The sequence below is a fragment of the Hippopotamus amphibius genome, chromosome 17 (genome assembly GCF_030028045.1).
Source record: "Hippopotamus amphibius kiboko isolate mHipAmp2 chromosome 17, mHipAmp2.hap2, whole genome shotgun sequence".
NCBI classification, from domain to species: Eukaryota; Metazoa; Chordata; class Mammalia; order Artiodactyla; family Hippopotamidae; genus Hippopotamus; species Hippopotamus amphibius.
In genome coordinates, this window is record NC_080202.1 from 36,567,267 (window position 1) to 36,581,159 (window position 13,893).

Below are 13,893 nucleotides of genomic sequence, written 5' to 3' on the forward strand. Positions count from 1 at the left end.
GGAACCAGCATTCCCATTCAGAGCTTTTGGGTTGAGGACTGGAGTTGGGGGCTCCTCCCCCCCCCACCGCCATGTCCGGTCCTGTCATTTAGATCACCCCAGATGGCCTGGTGACAAAAAGAGCTTGTAAAGTCATGAGGTCGTGATTTATTGAATGTTATCGCGCGTCTGTTCCGTGCCGGGCTAGGATAGAAGAGTGAGCAAAATTCAGGTGGCTCTTATTTGCATGGAATTTAGCAGAGAAGGCACGAGACAGAGTTACAATTAAATCAGTAAGTGCGACTGTGGGGGAAAGGAAAGTCAAGAGTGGTGTAGAAACACACAGCAGATGGACAGTCGGGCAATGAACAAGGTCAAAGTGAACTGTTGCAGGCAAGTGGGGGGTGGGGGGCAAGGACACGCCTGGGAGGGGGAAGACATGGGGCTGGAGAGGAAGATGAGGTCACGTCTGAAGGACCTTGCTGTGAGCTCAGGTAAGAACTTTCTTTTTGACCCTCATTGCAATAGGAAGCCTCTGAAGGTATTTAAGCAGCAGAAGGCCAGGCTTTGATTAGCATAAGGGAGGCTGGATCCTGCTAAAGGCTGGAAGACTAATTCCTAGGCCTTGTTAGCAAGAAGATTACCATCTAAAGGAGCCACAGACAGACCTTCCTGATACAATGTGTTCAGTGCAATGTCAGAGGTCTGCGTGGAGTAGGAGGGGGGCACACAGAAGGGCTGCTGAATCCAGCTGAGTGGCTGTGTTGCACCCTGGGAGGGAGGACAGGAAAGGCCTGGAAAAGGAGGTGATATTTGGAGTTGAGTCCTAAAGGGTTAAGTTGTAAATGGGTGGATGGGTGGCAAATCTGGTTGAAGGGGCAGTATGAACAGAGGAAAGAAGAAGAAAAAAAGAACAAGCGTTTGAATGCAAACACCCATTAGCTCCGAGTTGCTGGAATGTCAAGAGAAAGGCCTAGATTTTTAGGATCTGCTGCTCGAGAGGTGGGGTTGGAGATGATCAGAGTGTCTTTTTTGCAACACTAAACCACCCTATCTGCTGGGAGTAGGTTGGTAATGTTTGCATTTAGAGCGGAAAAGCTTTTGACAGGATTGAAAGGGGAAAGAGTGGAGGCAGAGAGAGAATTGAGGAGATGATTGTGAGCTCAGGGGAGAGGTGGGTTAGGGCAGTGGCTGTAAGTCTAGAGGGGGAGTTCTTTGGGAAATAAAGTTTTCAGATCCTGACATCTCATTGAGTGATGGGTGAGGGACAGTGGTGGTCAAGGAGGCCCACAAGTTTCTGGCTTGCGGGGTGAGAGAGAGAATTGAAAGCCAGTGTATGGAAAGAAACCTAACATAATACATTGATCTGACCCAGAGCTACAAACTCCCTCAGCCCCTCCCCCGTGGGCCAAAGCCCCGAGGTGCATCCTGCTCCTGCAGGTGAGGTCATGGGCCACTGGTCAGAACCCAGGATCTCCCAGGGACTCCCACTCCTTTCTCAGTTCCATAGTAACCCCACTCCACCATTCTGCAGCCTCAATAATAAATTCAGCCACCCCAGTATACTCCACTCAAGAGCAGGAAAAGAAGAGGAATGAGAAAGACAAAACATTTAAATATAATTGTTCTTGTTATTTTTTTTTTTTTACTGGGGAAGTACTAATATTCCACATGGCTCCATCAGTAAGAAAGAAAAAACAGATGGGGGCTACAGTCACATGGGTGTAGGTCATGGGCTGCGGCTTCCTTCTTGGTTGGAGTTCTTGGTCCAGGGGGCTGACTCCAACCTTCATTCCGCAGGACTCTGAACCCTTATCAGGGCTCCAGGTAGGGCAGTGGTTTCTTCTGCTCACCTCTGTTACCTGAAAAAACTCAATCCGCCTCTTGGTGGATGTCAAGCTAAAAGGATTTATTATTTAAGCAAGTGAGGAGAATACCAGGGATCTTTCTCAAAGCAGTAAAATTGGGGACATTTTAAGCTAAGGATACATGCATATTCATGAAGGGTCCACAGGAGTCCAAGCTTGAGCTGACTGAAGTCACATGGGTCAGAAAAGGTCAACAACATCATCCCTTAGGTTCCAGTTGATCTGGTGGCTCAGCTTCAGGCTAATCTTTACCAGTGAAACAGAAGTGGGAGTCTTTGCAACTGATATATTATCTTTGCTTTAGTTACTTCTCTCGCCTGATAACAGTCATTTGTTTCTGCATTGTTTGGTTCTCTTAAGATCTTTAATTACTGAGACCTGTTCAAGGGCAAGCATTGTGGCCGGGCTTAGATCACCAAATGGCTTAGGCCCAAAATGGCCTCTCTTATGTCAAGAAAGCCATTCCTGGTTCTCTTTCTCCAGGGACCCCCTACCCTATCTGCTTACACCTTTACTCAGGACGTGGTGCCCCAGGGGTCTCCTTGGCTCCACCTGTACCCTTCTGGTCCCCCTAAGATGTAGTGACAATCATAGGACCTCAAGATCAGTGGTGGGCCCAACACCCTGACTCCCTTTTCTGTCTGTTTTCCTAGTACCAGAGGAGCCTCCAATGGTTGAGGCAATCTCAGCTTCCACTTCAAAGGAAGTAGTATTTCGTGTCCTGGTGGCAGCATTCCTCCCTTCACATTAGCAAGTTCAGAGGATGAGAATGATGTTCTGAGGGTAGGTCATTGAAGCAATCTGAGCCACCCCTCTCCACCTCCACCCCGCAGATCCCTGAGCCTTTCAGTCATGAAAGGAAGGCACCGGATGGATGTCATTACTGGTTCAGGTCAGAGCACATCCAGCAGCCTCTTCACAGCATCTCATCTTTGGAACATGGTGTCTCCTCGCTGGAGCCTCACCGGGCCAGTCCACACTCTGTAAGGCCACCAGAGAACAGATGAAGGACTCGTGACCAGATTGACAAATCCCTAGAGACCTTTGCTTTCCTGGGATGGAGGAAGAGGGCCATGAAAAGACCAAGCAGAGAGGGTCAGAGGTGTGAGGACACCAAGCAGAGACGGGATCGCTGAAATTCTGATGATTCTGGGCAGTGAAATGATGCCAAGCTGGGAAAAGGCGGGGAGGCAGGGGAATGTTCTTGAACTTCTGATTTCCTGGTCAACTAACATCAAGCTGAAAAATTCCCAAGTTTCTAATTCTCTATCACCTTCCTTCCACACAGCACATTCACCAGAGACACCCAGGATGGAATTCCCAGGCATCAGAAGTAGGCTGGCCAGGGGAGGAGGGGACGGGTGACTAGTTAATCCAGGGCTCAGCTCCCAGGGCTGTGGCTGCAGCTTGAAATCCTGCCTAGCGGATCAGGCAGCCCCACCCTACCCCCCACCCCTCTGGATGTCACCCCTGCAGCCCCTGGGAGTGGAGTGAGGGCAGGGTCTTATCTGCTTGGCATGTTGGTGCCTCAGGCAGAGGACAATGAGCCAACTCTGACCTCAGGGCCTCTGGGAAAGTTAGAGTCCCCAGCCGCCTCCCACCAGTTCCCCAGCTGAGCTTGAGGCCTGGGGACTAGACCAGCTTTGTGGATGTATTCCACCTGTGCGTCACACGGGGCCTCCTGCTTAGAAGGGCCCTGTGCTTGGTTTAACACTCTGCTGCCTCTATCTTGAAATTCTTAATTTTTGAACAAGGGTCCCACACTTTCATTTTGTCCTGGGCCCACATATGTCTAGTACTGTATAGGGAGACAGAGCCCCGGCCTCCTGGAGAAGACAGGATGCTCACCCAGGAACAGGGTTTAAAGTGGGGTAAAGAAGAGTGTGGAAATGCTCATACTCACTGCCCTCCTCCAACACTTCCGAGGGTTAGAAGCTGGGGTCGGCGAGGCGACTCTGCAGTAGCTTTTCAATGCCCCCTTGGCCTCTCTGACTTTTTTCTACCAGACCACAGAAATGGGTGAAGTGATTGACATCACCTGCAGCACTGAAGCTTAGGAAACACACCAGGGGGGCCAGGAGAGGAGAGAAAGGTCAAGAAGAGCCTAGGACTCTGCCCACTCCCCCATGTCTAATCAGATGCAAATTCCTAAAGACGCTACCTTCTCCCACCCTCACACACTCATCTGTTTATCCCTTTGCTCCAACAGCCTCCCACTGAGCTCCCCTCACCTGGGCCCCTCCACCCCCCCCCCCACCCCCCGCCACCCCTTGGCTGCAGGGTTTCTCTGTGGCTCCCTTGCTTATCTCCTGTAAGACCAAGTCGAGACTTGTGGGTTTAGCACCAAGGCCCTTCCCACACCATGAGGGCGTGGCGGTGGAGGGCCCTGCTTACCTCTGAGGCCTCAGCTCTCCCCACTGCTCACCCCACCTGCCACCAAGGCTCCATCAGTGGAGCTTTTCTTAATTCCTCCACCAGCTCACACTGTGCTTGAGACACCTTCCGTGTCCAGCTAATTCATCTAGAGTCACAGCTAGGTTTAAGCATCACTTCTAGGAACGCTTTTCCAGATTCTCTCCTTTATGACTAAATGAATAGGTCATTCAAAATTAGGTAGTTCAGAATTTAAGAAAGAGGTATAAAAGGTCATGCCATGAACAGTCCCTCCCTTCTTTTCTCCTAGACTCCTTCCTGGAGAAACCAAAGTTACCTGTTTCTCACGTGAGCTCTCAGAGATCTTCTATGCGTATACAAGTTAACACATAAACATTCTCCCTTTTTTTACACACATGGTAGCACTTACATGCTGTTCTGAGTTTTGGTCTGGATTTCTTTTTGTTGATTTCACTTACCTTTGGTGTCCACATGTAGTCCCGAGCCTGTAACCTTTCATTTTACACTCTCCTTTAGTCTTCCCTTTATTAGTCAAGTTTCAAGCTCCTTGAGAGCAGAGGACAAGTCTTTGATTTTTGTATTTCCAGCACCTAGTAGGTGCTCAACAAATATGTGTGGAATAACTGTGTGATTCTACTTTATAGGCTTCCTATGTACCGGGCATTGTGTGTTGATATACCCTATGTCATGTACAAATGAATAAACAAAGACAATGAATGGACAGCCCAGGCAATCTAGCATAAGGGAGAGGCCAGGCTAGGCACAGACCTGCCTTCCCTGGAGGTCCTGGTGCTCTGCCCTCTGCTGGTCACTCCAGGCAAGGACAGCATCCTGCAGGTGCTACCTTCTGGACAATGCTGTCCTTTGGGGCCCTTCACAGGAATAAAACCATGGGGAGGGGCTCCTCAGACTGTTGGTGAGGAGGAAAGAGAGGTTCTCCCCTCAGCTACTGGGAGTGGAAAGGGAAGGAAATGTGGAGGGGGGTCTCAGAGAAGCTGAGCTAGGAGGGGAAGGAAGAGGGGATGGTAGTGGGTTCAGAACCATGAGTGAGTAATTGTGAAATCACTTTAGTAGTTGTGACCAGCTTTAAAAAAAATAAAAAACATACAAAATATCAGAGTGTAATTTACATGGAATAAAGCTAAATATTGTTTCTCAAACTTTTATTTCAGTTTTGTGTATGTGTGAACTGGTTTGTGATGTAAAACATATCTTACTGAAGATCTTGGTATAAACAAACAAAAAGTGGTGAAAGTCACTGGAGAAATGATGAGAAAGGTCCTGGTGAATAAGTCCTGAGTGGACATGAGGATTTACAGCAGAATCAAGCCTCAGAGAGGAGGGCAGGGCAACTTTTGTGGAGCCCAACCTCTATCTCAGTGCAGAAATCTTCCTACACACCAGGTGACAAAGACCTTTGAGCTCCCTGACTCCAGACTTCCAGGCACCAGAGGCTCAAAATCTGTCAAGCCTGTTCCATTAATAGACAGCTCAGATTGTGAGAAAGTTCTTCTCATTTGCCCCTCTAACTTCCACCCTCAAGTCCTCATCCTCTGCATCCATTGCAACCAAGACTGAACTACTAGGCAAATAAATTGCCAGCTAACCAGTGCCCTCTAATTTTCCTTCCCATACAAGCATTTGTTCTTTTCTCAAGAATCTGAGTTTCTATAGTCTTTATTATTCTGGTTATCTTTCTAGCAGTTAATATTATTGAGCCTATCATGGATGGGACACAGATAAAAGGACTTTTTGCTGACTATTTTACTAATTTTCACAGCACTGCTATGCAAAGGCACCATAATAGTCCTTTTGCAGATGAGGAGCAGAATTTTCTTCTTCCAGCTTTATTGAGACGTGATTGACATATAACATTGTATACGTTTTAGATGTATAACATAATGATTTGATATACGGGTATATATTGCCAAACGATCACCACAGTAAGTTTAGTCAACACATCCATCACCTCACATAGTTACGATTTCAGAACATTTAAAGTGCTTACCCAAATACGCCCACCCAGTTTGTGGCAGGTTGAAATTTATCAGTGTCTTTGTGTGATCCCTGGAATTGAATCTGATCCTCGGATTGTGGTTTGGATGGCTCAGAACAGAGACAGGATCTTTATCCTGACTCCCTCTCTGTGGACAACTTTTAACCTCAGATTTCTCATCTGTGATCAGGGCAGAAACATGTCTCTAGGCAGGTAGTTTTTGACTTTTTTTATTTGTTTCTTTTGTTTTTTAATTTATTTTATTGAAGTATAGTTGATTCATAGTCTTGTGTTAATTTCTGCTGTATAGCAAAGTGATTGTTACACATACACATACATTCTTTTTCATATTCTTTCCATTATGGTTTATCCCAGGATATTGAATACAGTTCCCTGTGCTATACAGTAGGACCTTGTTGTTTATCACTTTCTGACTTTTTTTTTTTTTTTTGGTGCACCCTGCAGCATGTGGGATCTCATTTCCCAGACCAGGGATGGAACCCACACCCTCTGCAGTGGAAGCAAGGAGTCTTAATCACTGGACCACAGGGAAAGTCCTGACTTTTTGACTTCTTAAATTGAGAAATATAACACACATTCATAATAGTGCATAAAACATAATGTGCATTTTAATAAAAATTTGAAAAGTGAACAATCTATGTAACCTCCACCCAAGGACAAGAAATACAATAGTACCAGTACCCCTGGAAGATTGTTGCTGGCCCCTTTCCAATCATGGCCCTCTCTCTTCCCCAAAGTATTCCATATCCTCACTTACATGTGAATTACTTCTTTGCTTTGCTGGATAATTTTACCATCTAAGTTTGCAGCTCTAGACAATGTATAGTTAATTTTGCCTGCTTAGAAACTTTCTACAAACTGAATATTATTACTTACCCTTTTGTATGTACCCTTTTTAAGAAATTTATTTATTTATTTATTGGCTGTGTTGGGTCTTCATTACTGCACACGGACTTTCTCTAGTTTCAGCCAGCAGGGGCTACTCTTCACTGTGGTGCATGGGCTCCTCATGGTGGTGGCTTTTGTTGCAGAGCACGGGCTTCAGTATTTGCTGCACAGAGGCTTAGTTGCTCCATGGCATATGGGATCTTCCTGGAGCAGGGCTCAAACCCATGTGCCCTGCATTGGCAGGCGGATTCTTAACCACTGCTCCACCTAGGAAGTCTGTACTTACCTTCTTTTGTTCAATACTTAAAAAAAAAATTCATTCATTTTGTTGCAAGTAGTTGTCCATTTATTTTGTTGCTGTGTAATATTCCACTGTGTGGCCTTACTGCAAAATATTTATCCATTCTACTGTAGATGGGCATCTGAGTTCCAATTTTTGCCTATTATGTTGCCAAAAACTCTTATGTATGTCTCTATGCATAAAAGCACACATTTCTTTTTTTTTTTTAAGCACACATTTCTGCGGGTATATGTACAAGAGTGACATTGCTAGATCATAGGGTATGGTATCTTCACTTTATGTCAAACTGCTTTCCACAAATTTATGTTCCTTTGAGAATTCACATTATTCCATATTCTCAATAACATTCATTCTGGTGAGTGTGTAATAGTATCTCACTGAGCTTTTAATTTGCATTTTCCTGATGACATGTGTTGCATCTTTTCATGTGTATCGGTTACTTTCACTTTCCTTTTTTTTCTTTCTTTTTTATGAAGTGCCAGATCAAGTCTTTTGCTATTTTCCATTAGGTTATCTTTTTTCTTATTGAATTTTAGGAGCTTTTTATATGCTCTAGATACAAGTTGTCAGTTATGCATTACAAATATCTTTTCCTATTCTATGGCTTACTTTTTCACTTCTTTGTTGGGGTCTTTTGATAAGAATGTATAATATCATATTAATATGGTGACATATATCAAACTCTTAGAAACTTTTGTGTCTTGCTTAAGAAAACTTTCCCTACCCTGAGGTCATGAAGATATTCTCCTATGCTGTCTTCCAAAGCCCTATTGCTTTTTTTTTCCACATTAAGCTCTGTAATTCACATGGAATATATTGCTGTGTTAGTATAAACTGGGAGGAATTTGATTTTATATTTTTCCATATGGACACTCAATTGTCCCAGAATAATTTATTGGAAAAAAGGTCCCCACTGTTCTGTTGTGCTATATTTGTCATAAATCTCTTGTCCAAGTATGTGTGCAGCTGTATCTGCGCTCTCTATTCTGTTCCATTAGTATGTTTGTCTTTTCACCAGTACCACACTGTCTTAATTCCTATAGCTAATAGTTGATTACAAGCTTTAATATCTGATAGTCCAAGTCCTCCCACATCTCATGCCTAGGTGTTTTTGAAGCTGGGATCGCTCATACACGCAAACTCACTAAAATGTTTGAGAGTGTGGGGTCAAGTGGGGAAGAAGGGTGCTCAGGAGAGAGATGGGGAGGGCAGAGCGAGGATTCTGTTTCCATGGCATCCTCCCAAGGCACGGTGTCGTATAACCACAGTGCCAATCACCCTGTAGGGAGATCACAAATGCGTCAGCGGGCTCCCTCGTCACTTATGCCCGAGGGACAGACAGCTCTCAAAACCCAGATACCAATCCAAAGAACACAGCACTCCGTGCACGTCTCTTCCCCGCTATCCCAGAGGTATACCCTTTCCTGTAGATCACGTGCGCTTGGTCAGCACCCAAGTCACCGATCCTGGACAAATTCGCCAAGAGATTCGCTCAGCCTTGCGGGTGAACCCCATAGAGAATCCCATCCTCCGCTCGGGAGAAATAGCCCGTCGATACGGCGAGGAACCGCCGGCAGCGATCCCCTGACCAGCTGAAACGGATTGAAGAACGGATTCCTTAACTAAGGGATTTTCTTTTTCTGACTGAAAGACACAGACAACCTCGCAGTCTACTGCCCGAGTAGCGGACAACCCCGGCAGACACACTTCAGTATCTGACCGACATCCGGGAGGACAGACCCCAAAACACACATGCTCCCGCGCAGCCGCTTATTCGCTCCCGCGCCGCTCCGCTCGGTCGGGCCATTTCGTTCCCGGTGACCAGAGCAGAGGGGTTTGGCACTCGGCATATTCGCCAATGGGAGGCATTCCCGGCGGACTGTGGGGCAGGGGGCGCCTCCCGGACCAGAAGACTGCCGCTGCTCCCCGCCCGAAGCGGGATCCTCGGGATGCCTCGGCCACCTTCGGCCGTCCCCTGCAGGCTAGCGTCACGCTCCAGCTCCTACAGACACACTTACTTTGCTGGCCCGAATCTCGCGCATGCGCACTGCGACCACAGGCAGGCTCTGAAATGAAAGCATCTTGAGAAAGAGGGAGGGACCCTAAACCTCGGCCCGGTAGGTCACGGGGGCGACGGCACAGCCCGAGATGGCCACTGCCGCCAGAGGCCTCCAAAACAGGAATTGTAGAACCAAAAGATCTGAAGAGGTCCCACCGAGATTTGAACTCGGATCGCTGGATTCAAAGTCCAGAGTGCTAACCATTACACCATGGGACCTGCTGGCTTCTTTACGCGTCCGGGAGCCTTCTCAAGTCACACAGCGGGCGCGCCGGGCTGCCTCTCGAAAGTGGGAGTGGATGCTGGGATCGCCGGCTCTGGGCCCTGGGCTCTTGGCCCTGAGCCGCACAGGCGGGCAAGAGCCGAGCAGCGAGGGCTTCGGCGTTCCCGGCGTCCCATACGATCCCGGCCCCGGGGTGTCATTTCTTGCCGCCTCTCTCCCTCCAGGGGTCCTCACCGTGTCAGGGGAAGCCCGGAGGGCGGCAGGCTGGCGGGGTCGGTCTTAGTGGGGCGAGGCCCGCGAAGCTGGACCAGAGGAGGCCGGCTCCGATCCTTGGCCTCCGAGCAGGAGGCTCAGCGCTGGCATCCTGGGCTTCGTATTGTTTATTTATTTATTTACACGGGGAGTGCTCTGGACAGGTTATCTTGGCCGAGCGGGGAGGGACACAGACGGGCACGTGCGGGGACCGCGATTCAAGGCCCGGGTTCCCCAAGCGCGAGTTGCCGCCAGGAAGTGCGCCGCACCTGATTCCTCGGCGTTCCGCGTGGCTAGAGACGCCGAGAAATCTGCACAGGACGTTTCGCTTCCACTTCCCTCTGCTAATTTACAAACTGCTTTGTGGATGGTTCCTTTTAACGTGTAGGTTAGAATCAGATCAGCGAATGAGTCCTTTTAGACTTTCTCATAAGTTTCAGTGAAGGTATACAAGGATAATGTTTCTTCAGGTCAATCTGGCGACAGATAAAATTTTATATGCCATTTGCTCAGCAATTTCACTTTTGAAACTTGATCCTAAGGGACGAGTGCCAATTGGTCATGGAGGTTCTCAGCTGTGTGGTTTGCAATAGCAAAGAACAAAAACAAATGTCCACTGAGTGAAAACTAATAAAATAAATATTGACAATATCTATACAATAAATACTGTCAGGAATTTGAGGGGGAACTTATCGGCATGAAAAGATATATTGTCCTAAACAAACAAAACCAAAATCAAAGCAAAAATCTACTTACCAATTAGTGTGTATAAAATCCCATTTATACACAAACAGAAAAGCTGAATGAATACATACGTAATGAATATTTGCTATTTATTTGCCCTGGGCCATCTGATTGATTCCCTTTCTCGAGAGACGCAACATTTTATGGGACTGGGTGAGGGCAGAGCTGTGCCCCAAGATAAACATACTCACTCTCCAGGCTTCTGGCAGCCAGAGTGAAAGTGTGTGTCCTTACCTTGGCCAATTGGACTTAGAATCCAGAGGCAGGAACGTTTTAGAATTTAATCGGTTGCTGGTGGTGGCTGTGACGTCCAGAGGCTCAGGGGCAGTGATGGCAGCCGTACCATGTTCACTGGCAGCAGAAGCAGCATCTTAACTAGATTGTTCATGATCCTGACCTTGGCTGGGTTCCTGGTTGCCTAGTTGCTCTTCATTCTTGCTCATCTTTCTGAATTTGCTTTCCCTCTGGTGCTGTGAAGTATATAACATCCTCCCAATAAGTCCCTTTTCTATGTAAGGTACCCAAAGTCCCTTTCTGTTGCAAAGAGTCAAGAACCTGCTTAGCTGAAGACCGAAAAGATTTGTTGATGACAGTTATCTCCTGGGATTATGTTTATGAAGGTCTGTTTTTTGTATTTCTTGAAACAATCAGTTTTTTAACTCTTGTATATCGTCAGAAGAAACATTAACGATTTTTTTTGAAGAATGAACCAAATTCCCATTGAGCTCCTATGATGAGATAAGGTGTCCCTCTCTTAAAGCTGGAGTGACTTAATATCAAATTGACAACATCAAATGCCTTAGCTGCTCTGGACCTCAGCTTTCCCATCTGTTTCCTTCTTACAAGGGTTCTGTACTGGCTAGAGGCTAAAAAGAAAGCTACTAGAAAGCTACTAAAGGGTGATGATTATATCCTTTGAAAGTGTAAGACATAGTTTCTGTGTCCAGTGTGAGGGAGAAGGAATGACTATCCTATTCCCACTCTCCCTACTCCACTCCCTAGTTCTTCCTTTGCAGTTCCCTCCACCTTCTTTCTCAGTTTGAAAAAAATTTTACCAGCCCAAATGAAATCCCCCACTTGCTCATTCCTCAAGGAACATAAAAGGATCCGCTCCATTACAGCTTTTGTCATGACTCACTGGAATTATAAGAAATCATGTTCTGTGGTTCAGTCGCTACCATCTTCCCTCCCTTTTCCCCTTGGTTGGGCTGTGAATTCCTTGGGACTTGCTTATCTTTGAGTGTGGCTAGAGCCTTAACAGACATGTTCCCTGAACCCCCTTAGAGGGCACAGGAGAAATTAAGAGGAAGAATCAACATTTTCATTTTGTGTTCAGAGACCCTTTACCGTCTCATTCTATATATGAGGGTAAGCCAAAAATTATCCTCACTCCGGTTATATTAAAACTTCTGTTGGCTGCACTGTCTTATCGGCACTTTCTGTTCAAGGCTACTTGTCTCCCCAGTCACTGCTGTGCAGGTGTGAACATGTTACAGCAGTTCTTTTGTAACTGCAGTGCAAGCAAAAATGGATGCCCCTTTTGTGATTTGCACGAAAGAAGAGCAGTGTGCAGTAATTCATTTTTTGTGATCTGAGGGTGTTCACGTCTGCACACTTCTGCCCACACTGTCGACACTCTGCAAAAACATCATTTTGAGGTGTCAAAACATCCTCCCTATAGTCCTGATCTTGCTCCATCAGACTTTCACCTGTTTGGTCCCCTGAAAGCAGCCCTACGAAGACGAAGATTCACTTCTGATGAAGAAGTGAAGACATCGGTGCATTTGTGGCTTGCAGCTCAGCCTAAAACATTTTTAGATGAGGGAATACAAAAGCTTGTTGACAGATGGACAAAGTGTATTGAAAAGCAAGGAGATTATGTAAAAAATGATGTATGTGTCTTTTCTAAAAGTTAATTAAAATAAATTCTACAGCCAGAGTGCCGATAATTTTTGACTCACTCTCGTGTGTGTGTGTGTGTGTGTGTGTGTGTGTGTGTGTGTGTGTGTGTGTATTTAATGATAACAGAGAAAATGGAGACAACATGTAATCTTCCTGCTGCGGTAAAACTAGATTCTTTTAATATAAATCCACTGTGTGTGACATCCCAAAGATGGCATCCTGGGCTTCCTAGGTGGTACAGGGGTTAAAGAGTCCGCCTGCCAATGCAGGGGACCTGGGTTCAATCCCTGCTCCAGGAAGATCCCACATGCCTTGGAGCAACTAAGCCCGTGTGCCACAACTATTGAGCCTGAGCTTTAGAGCCCGTGAGCCACAACTATTGAGCTCATGTGCTGCAACTACTGAAGTCCATGCACCTAGAGCCCGTGCTCCCCAACAAGAGAAGCCACTGCAATGAGGAGCCCGCGCACCACAACGAAGAGTAGCCCCCACTCACCACAACTAAAAGAAAGCCCCCGTGCAGCAAAAAAGACCCAGCACAGCCAATAAAATAAATAAATAAATTAATTAATTAAAAAAAAAGATGGCATCCCATGACATCCTTGAGAACAGACTCTCAAGCCTCCACAAGGTGACTCCTGAAGCTGGGGGAGTCCAGGGCTCTGCTGGAGGCAGGGTAACTTGGGGTTAGTGTGGCTTCAGCTGTGGCACCAGTGACTGAGCCACATGTGTACCTCAGAAAGTACAATGAAGCCAGACGTTAAGAAAAGAGGGCTGATTCAGGATTAGGGACGTTAAAGATATTTTCCCAAGTTTCTTTTGAGCCTGTAAATGAATAGACGATGGAGTAGGACAATAATGCTTTGAATAGTCAACTTGGGACGTCTTCATATTCACTTCCAAGGCTTTGTGTTCAGTTAGTTTCCCGTATCCGTGCTAGGCTGCTCACAGCTGGGATAGAGTGGGCCTTGTTCTGTGTCCTTGCCACCCAGGATAGGTGAGATCTGCCACAAGTCCTTACTTTGCCTTGGGAGCCCTGATTTTGCCAGACAAGCTACCACCTTGTGCAGGGTGACAGATGAGTCTCCAGCTTGTCCCACCCAACCCCTCCTGTCCCCCCTGCTCTGGGCCTGGCATTCCCCAGGCTCTCATGGGGAAGTCTGACCACTTAGTTGTCTTTTTTTTTTTTAATTGAAGTATAGTTGATTTACAATGTTGTGTTAGTTTCAGGTGTATAGCAGAGTGATTCAGTTATATATAATATAT

The 13,893-nt window shown here is 46.5% G+C and overlaps 1 non-coding gene across 1 annotated transcript; it reads right to left on the minus strand.

Annotated features, from left to right (window-relative positions):
• Nucleotides 1-9,653: 9,653 nt before the first annotated feature.
• TRNAQ-UUG (transfer RNA glutamine (anticodon UUG)) lies at nt 9,654-9,725 on the minus strand. The gene has a single exon. It is a non-coding gene; the product is annotated as a tRNA-Gln (tRNA).
• Between the last annotated feature and the right edge of the window lie 4,168 nt (nt 9,726-13,893).